The 21,871-nt window shown below is 38.6% G+C and overlaps 1 pseudogene; it reads left to right on the forward strand.

Moving 5' to 3' along the window:
• Positions 1 to 21,871, forward strand: part of LOC103352001 (DDB1- and CUL4-associated factor 12-like protein 2) — a 44,064-nt pseudogene that overhangs the window by 1,273 nt on the left and 20,920 nt on the right.

Consider the following 21,871-nt stretch of genomic DNA (forward strand, 5'->3'; position numbering starts at 1 on the left):
CAGGGGATGCTTGTGTTGCAGGTAGTGGCTCACCCACTGCACCAAAATGGTACCTTGTCTTCACTTTTGTTGTATTTTAAAGCTTCAACCAAGTAGTGGTGGTCTCTGAATTTGCACACCAAAATTCCTGAGCAGTGCTTACTAAAGTCAAACCCTGGCCCCCTGTTCTGCCTGTGGGGAGGTCCTGGATTTTTTAGTTGGTGAAGCTCTAAAAACCTTGTGTAATGCGCTGATGGACAGAGGCAGGAGAAGAGAAACTAAGGATTTTTTTTGGTAGGCTGTGACTTTCCTTGAAGCTCAGAGCCATGGGGAGGTGGTGTAGGTAACATCTCAAGAGTAGGTAACGTCGGCATTTCAGTTGCTGATTCTCAGGTGCCAAGAGACTGAATCCTGTTGGTTGGAGAGGATTTTTGAAGTGGAGATAAGGAACTTTCCAGAGAGAATTGCAGAAACACAGTGGTGATGATGCAGAGGTGGAGAGAATAGGCTTAGTCCTGAGTGTGGTAGAAATGTTCATATCCTGCTGCTCAGTGTTCTGCCTGTACCCGATCTTGCCCACACTGGGAGTTTAGTTACAGAGTGATACAGTGGGCTGCAGAGAGTCAGCTACCTGATGCCAATGCTGCACTCTCCAATTCTGGTCCACAAAAACTGTATTTCCTGAGTTGGTGTAGGGGAGGAGGATGAATTTACTTTTCTGCCCAATCAGAGAGCTACTTTTCTGCCCAATCAGGGGCTACTTTGTGGCTGCTTGATTCTCATCCAGGCCCAGCGGGGTTGCAACATCCACACATTCCATCAAGCTAGTTCCCTCCAAGATGAAGCTAGCCGGGAGGAGCAAAAACCCAACAGCCTGACCATCTATCAATTGCCAACCATGGACCCTGTTTTCTCAGGCAACCACCAAGGTCACAGGGACTGGATCTTTGTCATTGTCTGTATCAGTAACACCTTGGTTGTTACTCCCATGATGGCACTATGGCACTATGGCAGTTAGACCATGATACTTTCAGTGACAGTATTACAATGTAATGGGTTTCCCCATGTATGCTCACATCTGCGCAAGAGATGTGGAAGTCATCCTCAAAGATAAGACCAACCCAATAGCCAGAAGATGTGACCCCTGACCTTCAGAGGCAAGAATCAGGAACTGGAGGCCATGCACCTCAATGGCTACTTCCACCCGAGGAAAGCTCAGAGCCACCTGTTCAGGCTGTTGTTCATCAGGTTCATTCATACATCTGAGAAAATGGATGCCTGACCTACTGTAATGAATTGTCCCTGTATGCTGTGGGTTCCCAATCTCATGTCTCTTTATAAGATCTATGCCAAGGACAGTGCTACTTCTGGCTCCTTTGCTCCCAGAAAGCTGGCACTGGTGTGTGCTTGTTGAGTTTCCATCACTACATCATCAACATGGGAATAGACCATGGCTTCCTACTCTTCTGTGACATCAATGCCCAGAAGTTCCTGGAGGAGAGAGCCAAGGTCATTCTGGACTTATCTCCAGGGTCTTTGTGAAGGAAACTCAAGCTCACCTGTAGCAGAGGCTGGCTCAAATATCATGGCCTCTGGGTAAACTACTTCAGTGATGGTGTGAATGAATTGCCAAATGTGTTCTACACTGACTGCTATAACAGGTCTTATGGGTTCTAGAATTTTGATTGATCTCCTCAATATCTATCTCTCTCTCATTTTCTTTCTCCCTATAACTCACACTATTATGATCACTTCGCAGAGATATTGATTATTTCTTACTGTTGCTTTATAAAACATCATTTTATGGCCTTATCTTCCTTAGAAAAATAATTAGATTATTTTTCCTAAATACAGTTCCCATCTCTTTCTTGAAAGCTTTATTTATCTGAAAGGTAGACTGACAGAGATGGGGTGGGGAGAAAGACAAAGAGAGAGAGAGAGAGATCTGGATTAGGGCAAAGACAGTAGCCTGGAGTTCCATTCTGGTCTCCCATATGGTGGCAGGTATCAAAGTACTTGGGCCATCTTCTGCTGCCTTCCAAGGCACAGTAACAGGAAGCTAGATCAGAGGTGGGATAGCCAAGACTCAAACTGGCACTCAGTATGGGATGGTGGCATTCAAGCCATGGCTTAATATGCTGCACCACAACACAGACTCTACAGTTTCTTTCTTTTCTTTTTTCATTTTTTTGACAGGCAGAGTTAGACGGTGAGAGAGAGAGAGAGAGAGAGAAGTCTTCCTTTTCCGTTGGTTCACCCCCCAAGTGGCTTCTGTGGCCAGCACGCTGCGCCGATCCAAAGCCAGGAGCCAGGTGCTTCCTCCTGCTCTCCCATGCAGGTGCAGTGCCCAAGCACTTGGGCCATCCTCCACTGCCTTCCCGGGCCACAGCAGAGAGCTGGACTGGAAGAGGAGCAACCGGGACAGAATCCAGCGCCCCAATCGGGACTAGAACCCAGTGTGCTGGCGCCACAGGCAGAGGATTAGCCAAGTGAGCCGCGGAGCCGCTTACAGTTCCTTTCTTAAGAGGAACTCTATTACCAACTATTAAAATGGTATATTTTCAGTCTGTTACATGTTCTTTTTCCTTTTCAAGATAACTTAGAAAAAACTCATTATAATTATTTCCATTGTATAGATTAGAAAACAAATATTGTGAAAAGTAATGATGTTAGAAAATGACAGACTGAAGAACAGAATCAAAATCTGATTCCTGTGTGTGTGTGTGTGTGTATATATATATACATATATGAGTGATTGTGTGTGTGTGTGTATGTGTGAGTGTGTGTGTTTCTATTGATACATCTGCCATGCTTGATTAATAAAAATCTCAGTCTCTGATCCTAGATTTGCAAAATAAGTCCCTTTTATTTATCAAGAACATAATATTGCCCGTGATAAATAGAACTGGAGCCAATAATCCCCCAATATTTTTACCACCTCTGGAATTTAGTGGAATATTTATGTTCCAGTTTTTTGTTTCTTAAGTTTTATTTGGTTTGCTTCTACATACTACTATTACTCTAAGAGGAAGAATCATTTGACAAGAATATTCAGAAAATTCTTACATGACTTCTAATTTAAGAGATCTTATTAACAAGCTTATTATGTTTTATAACCATATTCTTCTACAAAAATAATTGCTATTATAATTAAGTATTTTCCTTTAGAAGCTATATAAAGATAGATTTCTTTGGAAAAGTTTTTCTTACTAAGACCAGCCTAAGTTATAGAAATAAGAATTGGTTGCTGTTCTAAATGTGATTGGATGGTTGAAAAATTGTAATTCCCCAGAGGGATTTACAGTACAGAGAACAGTTGAAAATTCATAAACTTTAATACTAACATGAGGGAAAAAGTGCAGTCACAGTAAATGACTGTGATTAGCACTGGGTCCTCTGACCTTTGTAGACACTAAGCAAGTATTTGCTATGTTGAGACAAATCTAGGAAGAAAAACATTTTCAGTATATAGGTTCATATTCTCAAAATTCTGCTCAAATTTACCTGCATGTTCAAAGAAATATCTAATTTTTAAAAAGTAAATATCTAAAATAGATTTCAATTTAGCAAAATTTCTGAGTTGAAGCACATTTAACTTAGATATCAATAATTATCAAAGTTGGGGGTATGAAAAAAATCAGCCCTGACATCTTTAAGAACATGAACAATTTATTGTTAGGGAAAATTCATGTCTCATAAAATTTCAGAATTTAATATATGAAGTTGAGTGGCATTGGTCACAAATAGAAGATGACCATCTTTTATAATCAGAAATTTCACAGTCACTTTGATCCAATTTATGACATTTTCCTAAGAATTTTGTTAATATCTTTGTTCACTTCAATGCCATTTGATAATTTATGCAATGATATCTATTCATGAGAATTCCTATATCACAATTTCCTTAATAAAATGCCTAAAACTTTGAAATATTTTCTGGGTAGCCATGATAAATTTAAGATTAAAAAATCTTTTTTTTCTAAAAAATAGATGACAGTTACTCTTCTTAATGAGGTGCTCGACTCAAATAGTAACTGCATTTGAAATAATGAATTTTGAAAGCTGAAAATACCTATGAATATTTTACAATCAAATGCTTTGATTTGGAAGGAATGAGAAATTTGAAATTTGGAAGCAAGAATAGTTATACGTTTTGCCCAAGGCCGTCTGGCTGTTTACAGGCAGAACATTTTTCTTAACAATTATTTATTTATTTGAACTTCAGAGTTACAGCTCTTCCATCCACTGGTTCACTCCTGAAATGGCCACAACAGCCAAGGCGGGGCCAAGCCAAAGCCAGTATCCAGGAATGCCATCCAGGTATCCCCATGGGTGGAAGGGCCCAAGTATCCTGGTCATCTAAAGACTTCCCAGGCACATTAGAAGGGAGGTGGATGGGAAGTGTAGCAGCCACAACTTGAACCCTCCTCATATGGGATGTTGCATTGCAGACAGTGGCTTTACGTGTTTTTGTTGTTGTTTTTTGTTTGTTTTGTCTGGGGTAAAAAAAAAAAAAAAAAAAGAGCCAGGAGGGCCCAGCCCATACATGCACCCCCCAGGCAGCCTCCCACCTCCCTCTCTTTGGCGTGCCAGCCTCCTCCGAGTGCCGCCCCAGACCCGGGGGGCCATGCCCCAGCATGGCCGTGGAAGAGGCGGCTCTCTGGCTCTCCAGGCCCGCGATGGATCTGCGACTGCACAACACACTGGGATGCGTGTCTCTTGGCTGAGCATTAGCGGAGGAGGTTAGGTGCGGGAGACCTGTTGCTTCGGGTTTGCCTCCACACTTGGCAAGCGGCACAGAAGCGTTTTGGTCCTGCCGCCCCACCCCCAGCCACCTAAGTTGCTCCTCCCACCCCAAGGCGCACCCCGCTTGGGCCAGCGGGGCAACCTGGGGGCACATCAAGCCAAGCTCCACGACTCCCAGTCCTGCGTTTGGAAGGGCATATGGGACAAACCCTTGAGTTTGTCTCAGTAGATGCCAGCAAGGGAACTGTTCTGCTATGTAGGAAACCCCGACCCCAAAGCAGGTCATTTATGAATGTTTTAGCGCAAGGTTCCCCACCAACGTGTGTTGTGTGAGGGGCGAAAGAGTGTCTCCTTTCCTACCACACCCGGTTTCCCAGGACAAAGGGTTCTCCACACCAACCCAGTCTCCAGGTGCTGCGAGGGCCGGTTGGCTTTCCTTTCCACAATGCCTTTCCTTTCTTCCATAGGCAGAACATGTTTAAGAAATTCACCTTTTTTCTCTGTTCATTCCCCTCTCTACAACTTACTCATTTGGGTCCTTATAGCTGATATTTTGTTTTTATTGATTTGCTTTAAAATGATGACTGTGTGTGTGTGTGTGTGTGGCAATTTAGGAAATTTAATTAAGAGTAGTTATCTTAGCCAGCGCTGCGGCTCACTAGGCTAATCCTCCGCCTGCAGCTCCGGCACCCCGGCTTCTAGTCCCGATTGGGGCGCCGGATTCTGTCCCGGTTTCTCCTCTTCCAGTCCAGCTCTCTGCTGTGGCCTGGGAGTGCAGTGGAGGATGGCCCAAGTTCTTGGGCCCCTGCACCCACATGGCAGACCAGGAGGAGGCGCCTGGCTACCAGCGCAGCGCGCTGGCCATGGCAGCCATTTGGGGGTGAACCAATGGAAGGTAGACCTTTCTCTCTGTCTCTCTCTCACTGTCTGGCTCTACCTGTCAAAAAAATAAAGAGTAGTTATCTTTCTACACCTATGTCTTACCTGTATCAATTGCAACCAAAATTTGGAAGTACATTTATCAGGTTTTTTTTGTCTCTATGTTAAATTGCCCAATTAAAAGAAAACGAGAAGAGAAAACGTGATGTTTGTCTTTCTGGGTCTGGCTTATTTCGATTAGCATAATGATTTCTGCTTCCATCCATTTTGTTGCAAATGTCAGAGTTTAATTCTTTTTATCACTGAATACTATTGTTATGTATACACATCACATTTTCTTTATCCAGTCATCAGTTGGACATTCAAGTGGATTCCATGTCTTTGCTATTGTGAATTGGGCTGCTTTATATATGTTTATACATGGGATTATGGGTATCTATTTCAAATGCTGATTTTATTTCCTTTGGCTCTTTTCTCAAGACTTGGATATTTGGGTAATATGGTCTATTTTTAGTTTTCTGAGGAATCTCTATACTGGTTTCCAATATGAATTTCTGTAAACTGTTGGAAGTTGAGTTCAAGAGCTTTCAGAGGCCAAATTCCTTATCTTGTTTAATTATTAGGGTACTTGATCTCATAAGTTATTATAATATTGGTCTATTGGATTTTTATGAATATTCTTAAAACAAAATGTACCAGCTGGATTTTTTCATCTATATAATATTATGGCAAGAAGTAAAATGCATAACACAATAAAATTTTCTCTTATTTTCTTGTGATCCCTGACATTTATCTTATCATCAACCAGTACATATTAATGTTATCACAAATAAAGTACACTACATGATGGATATGTGATGTTGAAGGAAATCATTTTGAACTCTTTACCTCTCTATCAAAGCCCTGAGATTTCCTTTCCAGTTTTCTTCAGATAAAAGTTATGATAGGTTTATTCTCTGTAATTTTTTCAATTCAGAAACTTTTAATAATTCTGACAAAACTACTAGAAAAACTAAGGGAAGGGTGTATTTTTATATTTCAATATCTATTATTGTATGTTGGTGGAAGATAATACATTGGAGAAGAATAGAAATGAAAGTTCATGTCCAGATTCCTGAGTGGATAATTTCATTCACTTTACAAAAAAACCAAAATGTTAAATCTCTTATGACAATACTTGTTTTTTAATTATTAATATAAAGAAGCAAGAGAGTATATAGTCACAGGGGCAAACGTAATTTTTTATCCATGAATAGAGTACATTACACAAAGCCAGTGCAAACCTCTGGGGAGAGAAAGAATTATAATGGCACCAAGCGGCCAGAATTACAGGAATAATAGAAAAGAGATAAGAGAGAGCCTAGAGGAAGCCAATTAATTTAATTCGAAACTGATTAGAGAGATCATTTAGTCAACTTAAAATACCTTTACATTCAAAATACAACAAAATGAAATATATTGGCTGTACTCGATTTAAATGTTACTTTTATAAAGAAGATCATGTGAGGGTAAAACTATAACTAGCATTCCAGGATAATTAAATTTGATGTATCTCATTGTGAGAATTTCAAAATAAGCATGCTGATATTACTTATTTTTTGGTCAGATTCTTGACATTTTAAGATGTTGGTTTGTTTCCCATATTTTTTCCTTCAATTTTAATAAGAACCCTAATCTTACATGGAAATGTTTCAGAGCTGGCACAAATTTGTTTCAAACGTTTATGAGAAACTTATGAGTGAATCATGTTTTGGACATTTCTTACCAAATTAATACTTTAAGTAGAGATTTTCTGAAGAAATGTTTTAACTTAATTTAATAAATAGGTTAGTTTTAAACACTTTATTTTTAAAATTTATTTATTCATTTATTCATTCATTTATCTATTTGAGACACAAAGAGAGATACAGACACAAAAAGGGAGACAGAGAGATATCACATCCACTGGATAACTCCTTGAATGACCTTATAATCTGGATTTGGATCAGGCAAAAACCAGGAACTAGAAACTTACTCTTGATCTTCCATATGAGTAGCAGGAACAAAACTTCTAGAGTCATCACCTGCTTCCACCTAGGTTGCACATTAGCAGAGAACTGGAATCCGGAGTGGAAATGAGATCTGAACCCAGGACCCTTGATATGGGATGTAGGGGGTCTTGAGTAGCAGATTATTTGCTAAAACAAACAATTGTCAAAAATGATAAGTTTTAATAGCAGTTGGATATCAGACAAAGTGATGGAAGTGATCAACTCCAGGAGGAAGTACTGAGGAAGCACATTGCTTTCTCAGTGTTTAAAAAGAGATTTCTCAAATGTTAACTTTTTTAAAAAAAATGACCACACAATTGAAATCCTAAGCAATATCAGTGATAAAATGTTCTTTCTCACCAGGGCATACTGCCCTCCCAATCCCCTCTTCCTTGGGATGTCATTTATTTTCTTTTTTTAAAGACTTTATTTATTTATTTGAAAGAGTAACAGAGAAGCAGAGGCAGAGAGAGAGAGAGAGAGAGAGAGGTCTTCCATCCGTTGGTTCACTCCCCAGATGGCCATTATGGCTGGAGCTGTGCCAATCCGAAGCCAGGAGCCAGGAACTTCTTCTGGTTCTTCCACACTGGTGCAAGGGCCCAAGGACTTGAGCCATCTTCTACTGCTTTCCCAGGCCATAGCAGGGAGCTGGATTGGAAGTGGAGCAACCAGGACTCGAACCAGTGCCCATATGGGATACCGGAACTGCTCGTGGCAGCTTTACCCTTTATGCCACAGAGTCAGCCCCAGCGTGTCATTTCTTTAACAGAAATCCAGAAAAATGGATTTCCATACGCAGAAGCAGCGGGTTAAACTCTTGGCCTACAGTGATGGCATCTCATATGGGTACCAGCTGGAGTCTCAACTGCTTTACTTCTGATCTAGGTCCCTGCTAATATACATAGGAAAGCAGCAGAGGATGACCTAAGTCCTTGGGCCCCAGCAACCATGTGGGAGACCTGGAAAAATCTCCTGGCTCCTGGCTTTGGTTCAGCTCAGCTCTGGTTTTTGAAGACGTTTGGGGAGTGAACAAGTGGGTGGAAGTCTGTCTGTCTCTCTCTCTCTCTCTTTAACTCCTTCAAATAAATAAAAATAAATCTTTAAAAAGACACATTCTTGCTGAATGGATTAAAATTAAAGCCCTGATAGGCCGGCGCTGCAGCTCAACAGGCTAATCCTCCGCCTTGTGGTGCCGGCACACCAGGTTCTAGTCCCGGTCGGGGCGCCAGATTCTGTCCTGGTTGCCCCCCTTCCAGGCCAGCTCTCTGCTGTGGCCAGGGAGTGCAATGGAGGATGGCCCAAGTGCTTGGGCCCTGCACCCCATGGGAGACCAGGATAAGCACCTGGCTCCTGCCTTTGGATCAGCGCGGTGCACTGGCCGCAGCGCGCCAGCCGCGGCGGCCATTGGAGGGTGAACCAACGGCAAAAAGGAAGACCTTTCTCTCTGTCTCTCTCTCTCTCTCTCTCACTGTCCACTCTGCCTGTCAAAAAAAAAAAATTAAAACCCTGGAGCTGGCACAGTGGGGAAAGCTGCTGTTTGCAGTGCTGGCATCCCATATGGGTGCTGGTTCAAATCCCAGCTGCTCCTCTTCTGATCCAGCTCTCTGCTATGGCCTGGGAAAGTAGTAGAAGATGCACCAAGTCCTTGGGCCTTTGCATCCACATGGGAGACCTGGAAGAAGCCCCTGGATCCTGGCTTTGAATTGGCGCAGCTCTTGCCATTGTGGCCAGTGGTGAGTGAACCAGCAGATGGAAGACTTCTCTCTCTCTCTTCCTCTGCTTCTCTGTAATTTTGCTTTTCAAATAAATAAATAACTCTTTTAAAAGTAAAAGAATGGCCGGTGCCGTGGCTCAATAGGCTAATCCTCTGCCTTGCGGCGCCGGCACACCAGGTTCTAGTCCTGGTTGGGGCGCCGGATTCTGTCCTGGTTGCCCCCTTCCAGCCCAGCTCTCGGCTGTGGCCCGGAAGTGCAGTGAAGGATGGCCCAAGTGCTTGGGTCCTGCACCCCATGGGAGACTAGGAGAAGCACCTGGTTCCTGCCTTCAGATCAGCACGATGCGCCGGCCATAGTGCGCCGGCCACGGCGACCATTGGAGGGTGAACCAACGGCAAAGGAAGACCTTTCTCTTTGTCTCTCTCTCTCTCACTGTCCACTCTGCCTGTCAAAAAAAAAAGTAAAAGAAAAGGGGGACGGCGCAGTGGCACACTAGGTTAACCCTCCACCTGCAGCACTGGCATCACATATGGGTGCCAGTTCTAGTCCTGGCTGCTCCTCTTCCAATCCAGCTCTCTTCTATGGCCTGGGAAATCAGTAAGAAGATGGCTCAAGTTCTTGGGCCCCTGCACCCTTGTGGGAGACCAGAGGAAGCTCCTGGCTCCTGGCTCCTGGCTCCTGGTTTCAGATAGGCCCAGCTCTGCCCATTGTGGCCATTTTGGGAGTGAACCAACAGACGGAAGACCTTTCTCTCTGTCTTTGCCTCTCACTGTCTATACCTCTACTTCTCAAATAAATAAATAAATAAATAAATAAATCTTTTAAATAATAATGGAAGAAAAATTTAAAAAAATTGAAAGAAAAGACCCATATATTTGCTGCCTTCAAGAAACACACGTCAACTTCAAAAAAACATGCAGACAGAAAGAGAAAGAATGGAAAAAGATATTCCATGCTAATGGAAAGCAAAAAAGAGCAGGTGTAGCCATCTTATTATCAGAAAAAATAGACTTTAACAGACAAACTGTTAAAACAAAAAAAGAAGGGCACTATGTGGTGATATAAGGATCAATTCAACAGTAAGATGTGACTATAATAAATGTATATGAATCCAATGTCAGGGCATTTGGCTACTTAAAACAAATGTCAATGGCTCTAAAGGAAGACATGGACACCAATACAATAGTAATGGTGACTTCAACACCTCACTTTCATCAATGGACAAATCAACCAGATCAACAAGACAGAAAATCAACAGAGAAAAAAAAGCTAATTTTTACTATGGACTTAACTGATATCTACAGAGCATTTCTTTCCACAGTTGCAGAATAAACAATCTTCTCATCAATGCATGGAGCATTTTGTAGGATAGACCATATATTAGGCTAAAAAGCAAGTCTCAGGAAATTCAAAAAACTGAAATCATACCATGCATCTTTTCTGGCCACAAAAGAATGAAGCTGGAAATTAAACTCAATAATCTCTACAAATTATACAAATACATGGAGAATGAACAACCTGTTCCTGAATTAACAGTTGATCATAGAAGAAATAAAAAGATAAATCAAAACAAATCTGGAAAAGAATGAAGATGACAGTGCAACATATTAAAACTATGCGATGCTGCAAAAACAGTGTTGAGAGAGTTTATAAAAACCAGTGCCTATCACGATCTACACCCTGGACACCATCCTAGGCTCTAGCCCCTGCCACCATTGCTGGAAGCCAGGTGGCCACATGGCCCAACAACCGGTGTCAACTCCACCCCCATCCTAATGGGATTCGATGCTCCTACTTCCTTGCCCACTCCCTGGCAAAGTTTGAAGAGGACCTGTTCCTGAACATGTGGCTCTCTTTCCTCCATCTCCTGATCACTCTCTCTCTCTCTCCCCCTCTGTTGATCCCTCTCTCTCTCTGTCTCTTGATCTCTCTCTCTCTCCTCTCTTTTTCCTTCTTTGCCTCTTCCCTGCTGTCTGTCAGGTTTCCCCCAATAAACCCTTTCCTTTAAAAATTGGTGCCTACAAAAAGTATTGGAAAGGCATCAAATAAATGAGCTATCAATGCATCTCAAGGACATATAAAAACAACAACAAATCAAAACCAAAATTAGTAGGAGAAAAGAAATAACTAAAATTAGAGAAGAAATAAACAAAATTGAAACAAAAAGACCACAAACTAATAGTGAAATGAAGAGCTGGTCTTTTAAAAAATAAATAAAATTGATACACCATTTGCCCAACAACCCCCCCCCAAAGATGGAGAAACCCCAAGTCAATAGAATCAGAAATGAGAAAGGTGATGAAACAAGAGATACCACAGAGTAAAAGAATTATCAGGAATTAATACAAAGAGCTATGTTCCAGAAATTGGAAAACCTGAAGAAATGGATAGATTCCTAGATACATATAATATACTAAAAATTAGTCATGAAGAGATAGAAAATGTAAACAGACAAATAACAAAGTTGGAGATTGAATAAGTAATAAAGGACCCTCACAACAAAGAAAATCCCAGGGTCAGATAGCTTCACTGCTGAATTCTACCATACATTTAAGCAAGAACTAATTTCAATACTTCTCAAATTATTCAAAACAATCGAAAGGGATGGAATCCTCCCAAACTCCTTCTATGAAGACAGCATCGTCTTAATTCCTAAGCCAGAAAAAATATGACAGAGAAGTATAGACTAATATCTGTAATGAACACAGATGCAAAACTCCTTGATAAAATCCTTACTATTCAAATCCAACAACACATCTGGAAGTTCATTCATACAGACTAGGAGGGATTTATCCCTGGTATGCAGGGATGGTTCAACATTCAAAAGTAATGGTTCAACAATCAAAGAGTAAAAACCATATGACTATCTCAATAGATGCAGAGAATGCATTTGATAAAATACAACATCTTTTCATGATTAAAAAAAACTTTAGCAAATTGGATATAGAAGGACCAATCCTCAACACAATCAAGGCAATCTATGACAAACCCAGAGCCAGCAAATTATTGAATGGGGAAAAGTTGGAAGCATTCCCACTGAGATCCAGAACCTACAAGGATGCACACTTTCACCATTACTATTCTATATAGTCCTGAAAATTTTAACCAGAGCCATTAGGCAAGAAATAGAAACAAAAGAGATCGAAATCGGGAAAGAGTAAGTCAAACTGTCCCTATTTGCAGATGACATAATTCTATATAAAAAGGAACCAAAAGAATCTGCTAAGAGACTATTGGAACTCATAAGAGATGCTCGTAAAGTTGCAGGATATAAAATTAACACACAAAAATCGATAGCTTTTGTATGTACAGAAAAAGCTATGGCTGACAAACAACTTCCAAGAACAACCCCATTCATAATAGCTACAAAAATTGAATACCTTGGAATAAATTTAACTAAGGATGTCAAAGATCTCTATGATAAAATCATAAAATATTGAAAAAAAAGACGACACAAAAAATGGAAAAATCTCCATGTTCATATATTAGAAGAATTAATGTCATCAAAATGTCAATACAACTGAAAGCAATTTACAGATTCAATATGTACCCAATCAAAATACCAATGACATTCTTTTCAGATCTAAAATAAAATGATACTAAAATTCATATAGCAACACAGGAGACTCAGAAATTCAAAAGCAATTTTTCACAACAAAAAGACAAAGGCATCACAATACCAGATTTCAAGACATACTACACTGTAGTTATAATCAAAACAGCCTGGTATTAGCAAAAAAAAAAAAAAAAAAAAAAAAACCAGACCTGTCGACCAATGAACAGAGTAGAAACTCCAGAAATCAATCCATGCATGTACAACCAACTTATCCTTGACAAATGAGCTAAAGTGAATCCCTGGATAAATGACAGTTTGTTCAACAACTGAAGCTTGGAAAACTATATTCAGCATGCAGAAGTACAAAACAAGAACTCTATCTTACACCTTACACAAAAATCCACTCAAAATGGATCAAAGACCTTAACCTACAAGCTTAAACCAACAAATTACTAGAGAACATTGAGGAAACCATAGAAGACACTAGCATATGCAAAGACTTCTTGAGAAATACCCCAGGAGCACAGGCAATTAAAGCCAAATTTAACAAATTGGATTACATCAAGCTGAGAAGCTTCTGCACTCCAAAACAAACACTCAGAAAAGTGAAGAGACAACCGACAGAATGGGAGAAAATATTTATATTTGCAAACTGTGCAACTGATAAATGATTAATATCCAGAACCTATATAGAGCTCAATAAACTCAACAGCAACAAAACAAACAACCCAGTTAAGAACTAGACAAAGGCCTTAGACAAGAGACGAAATTTAAGTGGCCAACAGACACTTGAGAAAATGCTCAGGATCACTAGCCATCAGGGAATTGCAAATCAAAACCAGAATGAGGTTTCATCTCACCCCAGGGAGAATGGCTGTCATACAGTAATCAACAAACAATAGATGCTGGCAGGATGTGAGGGGAAAAGTTACGCTAATCCACTGTTGGAGCCATTGTGGAAGACAGTATGGAGATATCTCAGAAAACCGAAAATGTATCTGTTATATGATTCATCAATCCTACTCCTCGCAATTTATCCAAAGAAAATGAAATCAGCATATAAAAGCATTCTCTGTGCCCCTGTGTTCATTAAAGCTCAATTTGCAATAGCCAAGACATGGAATCAACCCTGTTGTCCATTAACTGAAGACGGGATAAAGAAATTATGGCATATATACACTGTGGAATACTACTGAGCAGTAAAAAATGAAATTCTGTCGTTTGCAACAAAATAGATGCAACTGGAAACCATTATATTAATGAAATAAGCCAGTCCCTAAAGGACAATAACTATATGTTTTCCTGATCTGTGGTAACTAATAGAGTATCTAAAATGTAATGTATACAGGTGAAATTAACATTTTGATATTTGATGATTGCTTACAGCTCTTACATATACTGTTAAAGAACAATGTTTTCCCCTTATACTATTTGTTGAACTCTTTTTACTTACCGTAGCATTAATCTTATGTCTTCATGGTTCAATTTAGGTAGATTGCATGTGTCCAGGAATCTATCCATTTCTGATAGATTTCCCTGTTTGCTGGCATACAACTCTTTGTCATTATTTCTGATGATTCTTTTTATTTATGTGGTGTCTATTAACTGGACTGTTCAGACCATTAATGTTCAATGTTACTAATGATAAGTGGTAACTTTGCCTTGCCATTTGCCAAAGATAAGTTCTAATACATGCTTTGAATTCCCTGTGATCTTTTGCTGTGAGGTTTCCTTCCTTTACCTACTTTCATTATTTTATGAAGATGGCAGAATAAGAAGGGAGCACACTGATACTCTCAATTTGATGCAATCCCAAATGTTAATTTTGGCTTTGACTGCCTGTGCTTCTGGGGTGTCTTCCAAGAAGTCATTGCCAGTACCTATATCTTGCAGGGTTTTTCCAATGCTCTCTAATAATTTGATGGTGTCAGGTTGTAGATTTAAGTCTTTAATCCATGTTGAGTGAATTTTTGTGTAAGGTGAAAGGTAGGGGTCTTGCTTCATGATTCTGCACATGGAAATCCAATTTTCCCAGCACTATTTATTGAATAGATTGTCCTTACTCCAGGGATTGGTTTTGGATCCTTGATCAAATATGAGTTAGCTGTAGATGTTTGGATTGATTTCTGGTGTTTCTATTCTGTTCCATTGGTCTATCTATCTGTTTCTGTAGCAATACCATGCTGTTTTGATTACAACTGCCCTGTAGTATGTCCTGAAATCTGGTATTGTGATGCCTCCAGCTTTGTTTTTGTTGCACAAGATTGCTTTAGCTATTCGAGGCCTCCTGTGTCTCCATATGAATTTCAGCATCATTTTTTCCAGATCTGAGAAGAAGGTCTTCGGTATCTTGATTGGTATTGCATTGAATCTATAAATTGCTTTTGGGAGAATGGACATTTTGATGATATTGATTCTTCCAATCCATGAGCATGGAAGATTTTTCCATTTTTGGGTAGCCTCTTCTATTTCTTTCTTTAAGGTTTTGTAATTTTCATCGTAGAGATCCTTAATGGCCTTGGTTAAATTTATTCCAAGGTATTTGATTGTTTTTGTAGCTATTGTGAATGGGATTGACCTTAGAAGTTCTTCCTCAGCCGTGGCATTGTCTGTGTATACAAAGGCTGTTGATTTTTGTGCATTGATTTTATATCCTGCTACTTTGCCAAAATCTTCTATGAGTTCCAATAATCTCTTAGTAGAGTTCTTTGGGTCCCCTAAGTAAAGAATCATATCATCTGCAAAGAGGGATAGTTTGAGTTCTTCCTTCCTAATATGTATCCCTTTAATTTCTTTTTCTTGCCTAATAGCTCTGGCTAAAACTTCCAAAACTATATTGAATAGCAGTAGTGAGAGTGGGCATCCCTGTCTGGTACCAGATCTCAGTGGAAATGCTTCCAACTTTTCCCCATTCAATAGGATGTTGGCCATGGGTTTTTCATAGATTGCGTTGATTGTATTGAGCAATGTTTCTTCCATCCCCAGTTTGCTTAGAGTTTTCATCATGAAAGGGTGTTGTATTTTATCAAATGCCTTCTTGGTGTCTATTGAGATAATCATATGGTTTTTCTTCTGCAGTCTGTTAATGTGGTGTATCACATTGATTGTTTTGCGCACATTAAACCATCCCTGCATACCAGGGATAAATCCCACTTGGTCTGGGTGGATGATCTTTCTGATGTATTGTTGCATTCTATTGGCCAGAATTTTATTGAGGATTTTTGCATCTATGTTCATCAGGGATATTGGTCTGGAATATTCTTTCAATGCTGAATCTTTTTCCGGCTTAGGAATTAAGGTGATGCTGGCTTCATAGAAAGAATTTGGGAGGATTCCCTCTTTTTCCATTGTTCTGAATAGTTTGAGAAGAATTGGAGTCAGTTCTTCTTTAAATGTCTGGTAGAATTCAGCAGTGAATCCATCTGGTCCTGGGCTTTTCTTTGTTGGGAGGGCCTTTATTACTGTTTCAATTTCTGTCTCAGTTATGGGTCTATTTAGGTTTTCTATCTCTTCCTGGTTCAACTTAGGTAGGTTGCGTGTGTCCAGGAATCTGTCCATTTCTGATGGTTTTCCCTGTTTGCTGGCATACAAGTCCTTGTAGTAATTTCTGATGATTCTTTTTATTTCTGTGGTGTCTGTTGTTACATTTCCTTTTTCATCTCTGATTTTATTGATTTGGGTCTTTTCTCTTCTTTTTTTAGTTAGTTGGGCCAATGGGGTGTCAATTTTGTTTATTTTTTCAAAAAACCAGCTCCTCGTTTGGCTGATTTTTTGTAATTTTTTTTGATTCAATCCTGTTGATTTCTTCTCTGATTTTAATTATTTCTCTTCTCTTACTAGATTTGGGTCTGGTTTGCTGCAGATTTTCTAGATCCTTGAGGTGAATTGAAAGCTCATCTATTTGGTGCCTTTCCAATTTCTTGATGTAGGCACCTATTGATATAAACTTTCCTCTTAACACTGCTTTTGCTGCGTCCCATAAGTTTTGGTATGTTGTGCTGTTTTCCTCATTTACTTCCAGAAAATTTTTGATTTCTCTTTTAATTTCTTCTATGACCCATTGTTCATTCAGGAGCATGTTGTTCAATCTCCATGTGTTTGCATATGCTCTAGGGATTCCTGAGTTGCTAATTTCCAACTTCATTCCTTTATGGTCTGAGAAGCTGCATGGTATGATTCTAATTCTTTTGAATTTGCTGAGACTTGCTTTTTGGCCTAGTATGTGGTCAATCCTAGAGAAGGTTCCATGCACTGCTGAGAAGAATGTAAAATCTTTAGCTGTAGGATTGAAAGTTCTGTATATAGCTGTTAGATCCATTTGGTCTATAGTGTCGTTTAAATCTACTGTATCCTTGTTGATTTTCTGTCCTGTTGATCTGTCTATTTCTGAGAGTGGAGTATTGAAGTCCCCCAGTACTATTGTATTGGGGTCTAAGTCTCCCTTTAAGTCCCTTAACAAATATTTTAAATAATCCGGTGCCCTGTAATTAGGTGCATATACATTGATAATTGTTATATCTTCCTGTTGAACTGATCCCTTAATCATTGTGCAATAGTGGACAAAACTGCTGTTTCTCACACCAACATCTCATATGGGTTTTTGTTCCTGCCCTGGCTGCTCCACATATCCAATCCAGCTCGCTGCTAATGGCCTGGGAAGAGCAATTGAAAATGACACAAGTTCTTGGGCCCCTGCCACCCATTCAGGGGACCTGGATGAAGTTCCTGGTTCCTGGCTTTGTCTTGGCCCAGCCCAGTTCACTGGGACCATCTGTGGAGTGAAATCAGTGGTTGGCAAATATCCCACCCCTCAACACACACACCTCTATCTTTAACACTGACTTTTAAATAAATAAATAAAGCTACAAAAAGCAACATTATACAAATGTGATTACATAAAAACAAGTTGCTTGTGCATGGCCAAAAAATAAGAGTGAAGTAACAGCCTATGGAATTAGAAAGAATATTTATAAAACATATATAAGTGAGTTTTGCATGACTGTAACAAAATACCCTGTGTAGGCTACTCATTAAGAAAAAGTTTTACTTACTTACAAGTTTGGTGGCTCAACCTCCAAATGATACATTGCAGGTTCATCAAGAACTGTCCCTTGGTTGCATCACCTAATGTCACATAGCAATGGTAGGAGCACATGAAGGAACAAGCAGATTACATCAGGAAGCAGAGAAGAGCAGGGATTTGGCTTTATCCTTCTATAACAGCATTTAGAGTGAACTCAAGAGTTGTATGCAGTCTAACTACTTCATCTCTCCAACACTGATCTAAGGACAACTACTGAGTCCCACCTCTTAAAAGTTTCTCAGCACTTTCCAGCACTACCATGCTGAGAACAAAGCCTCCAATCATATGAACACTTTGGGAAAATCTGTATCATATCCAAACCATAGCATCATATATCTGAAAAAGAGTTATTATCCAAAATATATAAGGAACTCAACCCACTTTTAAGAAATCATTTCTCAAATGAAAATTTAATTGTCCTGGAGTTCATGGATATGCTGAAAGATTTTCTACATTCTTTTTTTTTCTTTTCTTAATTAATATTGGTATATTTTCATTGGCCTATGATCTAGCTCTCTGATTACTCCCTCAGTTGCATTCAGGGCACTGATGAGTTATCAAAGGCATTATTGATTTACAGAATCTGCTTTGATTATTTCTCAGAATTCTTCTTTCTGCTTATATTCACAATATTCTTGTATGTTGTAAACTTTTCTTCATTAGAGCCCTTAACACAGGAGGAGTCTTCAAAAAATTCATGGAAATTGAATGTTATAAAAAAGGATGCATGGACTTTAAATTATTTTTGCACTAATATAACATACCTTTTGATTTCATTTTCCACTAACTTTTTGAAATACTCTCGTATTTATCATAGTTATTTTGAATTCCTGATTTGTAAATCATAAAATCTGCACTATTCATATATGAGACTGGTTCTGACACTTGATTTGTATGTACCTTTACACTGTGATTTTTATTGCTTTTCACAGTGCCTGGTACATTGTTATTGAAATTCTGATGTGAGTATAGAGGTGGTTAGCCCAGCTGTTAAAACGCTGACATCCCATATGAAAGTATCTGGATTCAATGCCCAACTGTGGCTTCTGATTCCAACTTCTTGGGAGGCAGCAGATGACAGCACATGCAGTTGGGTTCCTGCCACTGATGTGGGAGTCCTGGATTGAGTTCCTGACTCCTTGCTTCAACCTGGTCCAGCTTTAGCCATTGTGGACATTTGGAGAATGCACCCGCTGATAGGAGTGCTCTTTCTCTCTCTCTCTCTCCCTATCTCTCTCCCTTGCTCATAAATAAAGAATAAAGTCAGACATGATATTTGACATAATAAGAACAGAGATAAAAGTCCATCAACATGAGGTTTCATATATATATATGTATATACTTATATATATGAAAATACATATGTATAAGTATATACATATATATGTTTGAGTGTGTTTGGTATAGATACTGTACTGGTGTCAGAAGCTTCTATTTCCTCTATTATCCTTGTTAATCCCATGCAGTGAATTTTTATTACAGATACATGGATTTCACATCTTTAATTTCAATTTGGTTGTTTTTATATAATTTCTATTTTTCTTCTGAGGTTATCCATCTGTTACCACTTATAACCATTTCTTTCTCATTTTTACTTATTTATAGTGGTTGTTCTAAAGCCCTTGTCTGCTAATGCAGACACATTATGGAGTTTATTTCTATTGATTCATTTTTTTCCTAATTCCAGTTCGTCTCCCACTTCTCATGTCTAGGTATTCTTGATATTCTCAATATTGTGAGGTATACCTTTAAAGTTGTCTAAATTATCTTGTATTGCACTAACGTCTGTTGAATTTTGCTATGGCATGAAATTAAATTACAATTAGCTCCCTTCATCTCATAATCCTTGGTTTTATTATTTATTAGGGAAATACTATTTAAATCTTATCCAAAGTCCTAAGGGATTGCCCTCATGTCAGGGTATGGTCTTTACTAAAGTGTGATTGTTTTTGAATTTCAGTTTCTTCTCTTGGAAGAGTTTCTTGTTATTGACTACTCTGCAAGCAAATTTCAACTTCCTTAGCAAACTTTAACTTTGATCCTTATCTCCTCAACTGAGCAAGATGAGTGTTACAATTGGAATCTACTGCCCTGAGCCATGGGAAAATTTCCCAATAACGAATGTGAAGTGAACTTAGAGCTCTCCTCACTAGATTAATTTCATTCAATGAATGCAGTCCTCTTCTGCCTTGTGTATATTGCCTTAAAAGAAAGGATTCTCTCATATATTTTGTTGAGGTTTATAGTTGTATATAGATGGATGGCAAGTCTGATAGTAGTTGTTATATAATAGAAGTAGAAATATGATTTATTGTTTAATAGGATGACTTCTTATTATAATAATTGATACATTTGGTAGTATAAAATGCATTATAGCATATTGGATAAGTGTATAGGAACTTTCTGTTACTGTTTGGCATTGAATTCTGACACAAGCATTTATCACTGATATGACCTTGGGCAAATGATTAATAACTAATTCATTCACTATAGCATAGCTTAGATAACTCATTTTAGGGTTTACTAATGTTATTACTTTCATATGAATGTTATGAATATAAAATGAGTTAAAGTATAAAACTAATTAGAATATTGACAAGTTTATAATGATCACTTAATACTTATTAGCTTTTAAAAACTTTTTAAGTGGGAGTTAGGTAACTGATTACCTAGTTTGGTGGAGAGGTAGTGTATTGCCGCATCTGTATTTACTTATTAGGATTGCTCTTCTTCTTCCAGACCTCATTAGCTTACATATGGTTAGCTGTCATTCCGTGGCTTGTCTTGGTAAACTCAATATAACTGGAGGTCTCATCTTTTCACCTCTATGGAATGGTAAAACACATAGTTACATTCATTTACTGTGCCGTAGTTTAATTTTATTGAGTCCTGAAGGCATATTAAAAAGTGATTGGAACTGATATCAAAGCATAAACCAAAACTTATTACCTAAGATTAAAAATAGTTTTTTAACATGAGTGCACACACACACACACACACGTGCCCCATGCAGCTGTTTATAAATGGTATTCGTCTCCTTGAGGAGGCAGTAGAGATGATTTATATATATATATATATATATGTATTTTGATTAACATTATGTTTTGAATTTTATATTTTAAACATGTATTATCTTATATTTTAAAAACAGCAGACTCTAGATTCTTAATAAGAAATATTCTTAAATTATATACTGAATAAGATTACATGAATCTTGACTAAAGGAGTAATAAACAAGTTTTCTTGATATTGATGCCTATGTATTTTGAAATGTAATTCCAACATAGTATTTTTAATTTAAGAAAAATAATCCAAAGAATTTATTTTATTACCTAACAAATTTACCCTAAAGTGCATGTAGAATATTCAAAAGGTAAATGGGTTAATTTTATTTTTAAAATTATAGTGACCTCCTGAATGGCTACTTGACCTGAGATAGTTAAACCACAACATAGGGCAAAAATACTTAAAATAGTGTTTTACTACAATGATAACAGATTAAAAATATATGCAACTGATTTCTATGGTAATAATAGATTTTTAAATATATGGGATATGAGGTGAGCTTTTGGTTCAGTTGTTAAGATTTTGCTTGGATATCCATATTCCATATCAGTTTCCCTGGGGAAAGTCTCAGATCTACTTCCACTTCTACGTTCCTGAAACAAACTCCCTAGAAGGAAGCACATGATAACTCAAGTACTCAGGTCCCTGCCACCAAAGTAAGAAACCAGGATGGAGTTCTTGGTTCCTGGCTTCAACATGGCCAAAACCCAGGTGTTTTGGACAGTTGGGGTGTAAACCAGGAGATGGAAGGTTTCTCTCTGTCCCTCTCTTTCTGCCTGTCTTTCAAAATAAAATGAAAATGAAATATCAAAAAACT

The sequence above is a fragment of the Oryctolagus cuniculus genome, chromosome X (genome assembly GCF_964237555.1).
Source record: "Oryctolagus cuniculus chromosome X, mOryCun1.1, whole genome shotgun sequence".
NCBI classification, from domain to species: domain Eukaryota; kingdom Metazoa; phylum Chordata; class Mammalia; order Lagomorpha; family Leporidae; genus Oryctolagus; species Oryctolagus cuniculus.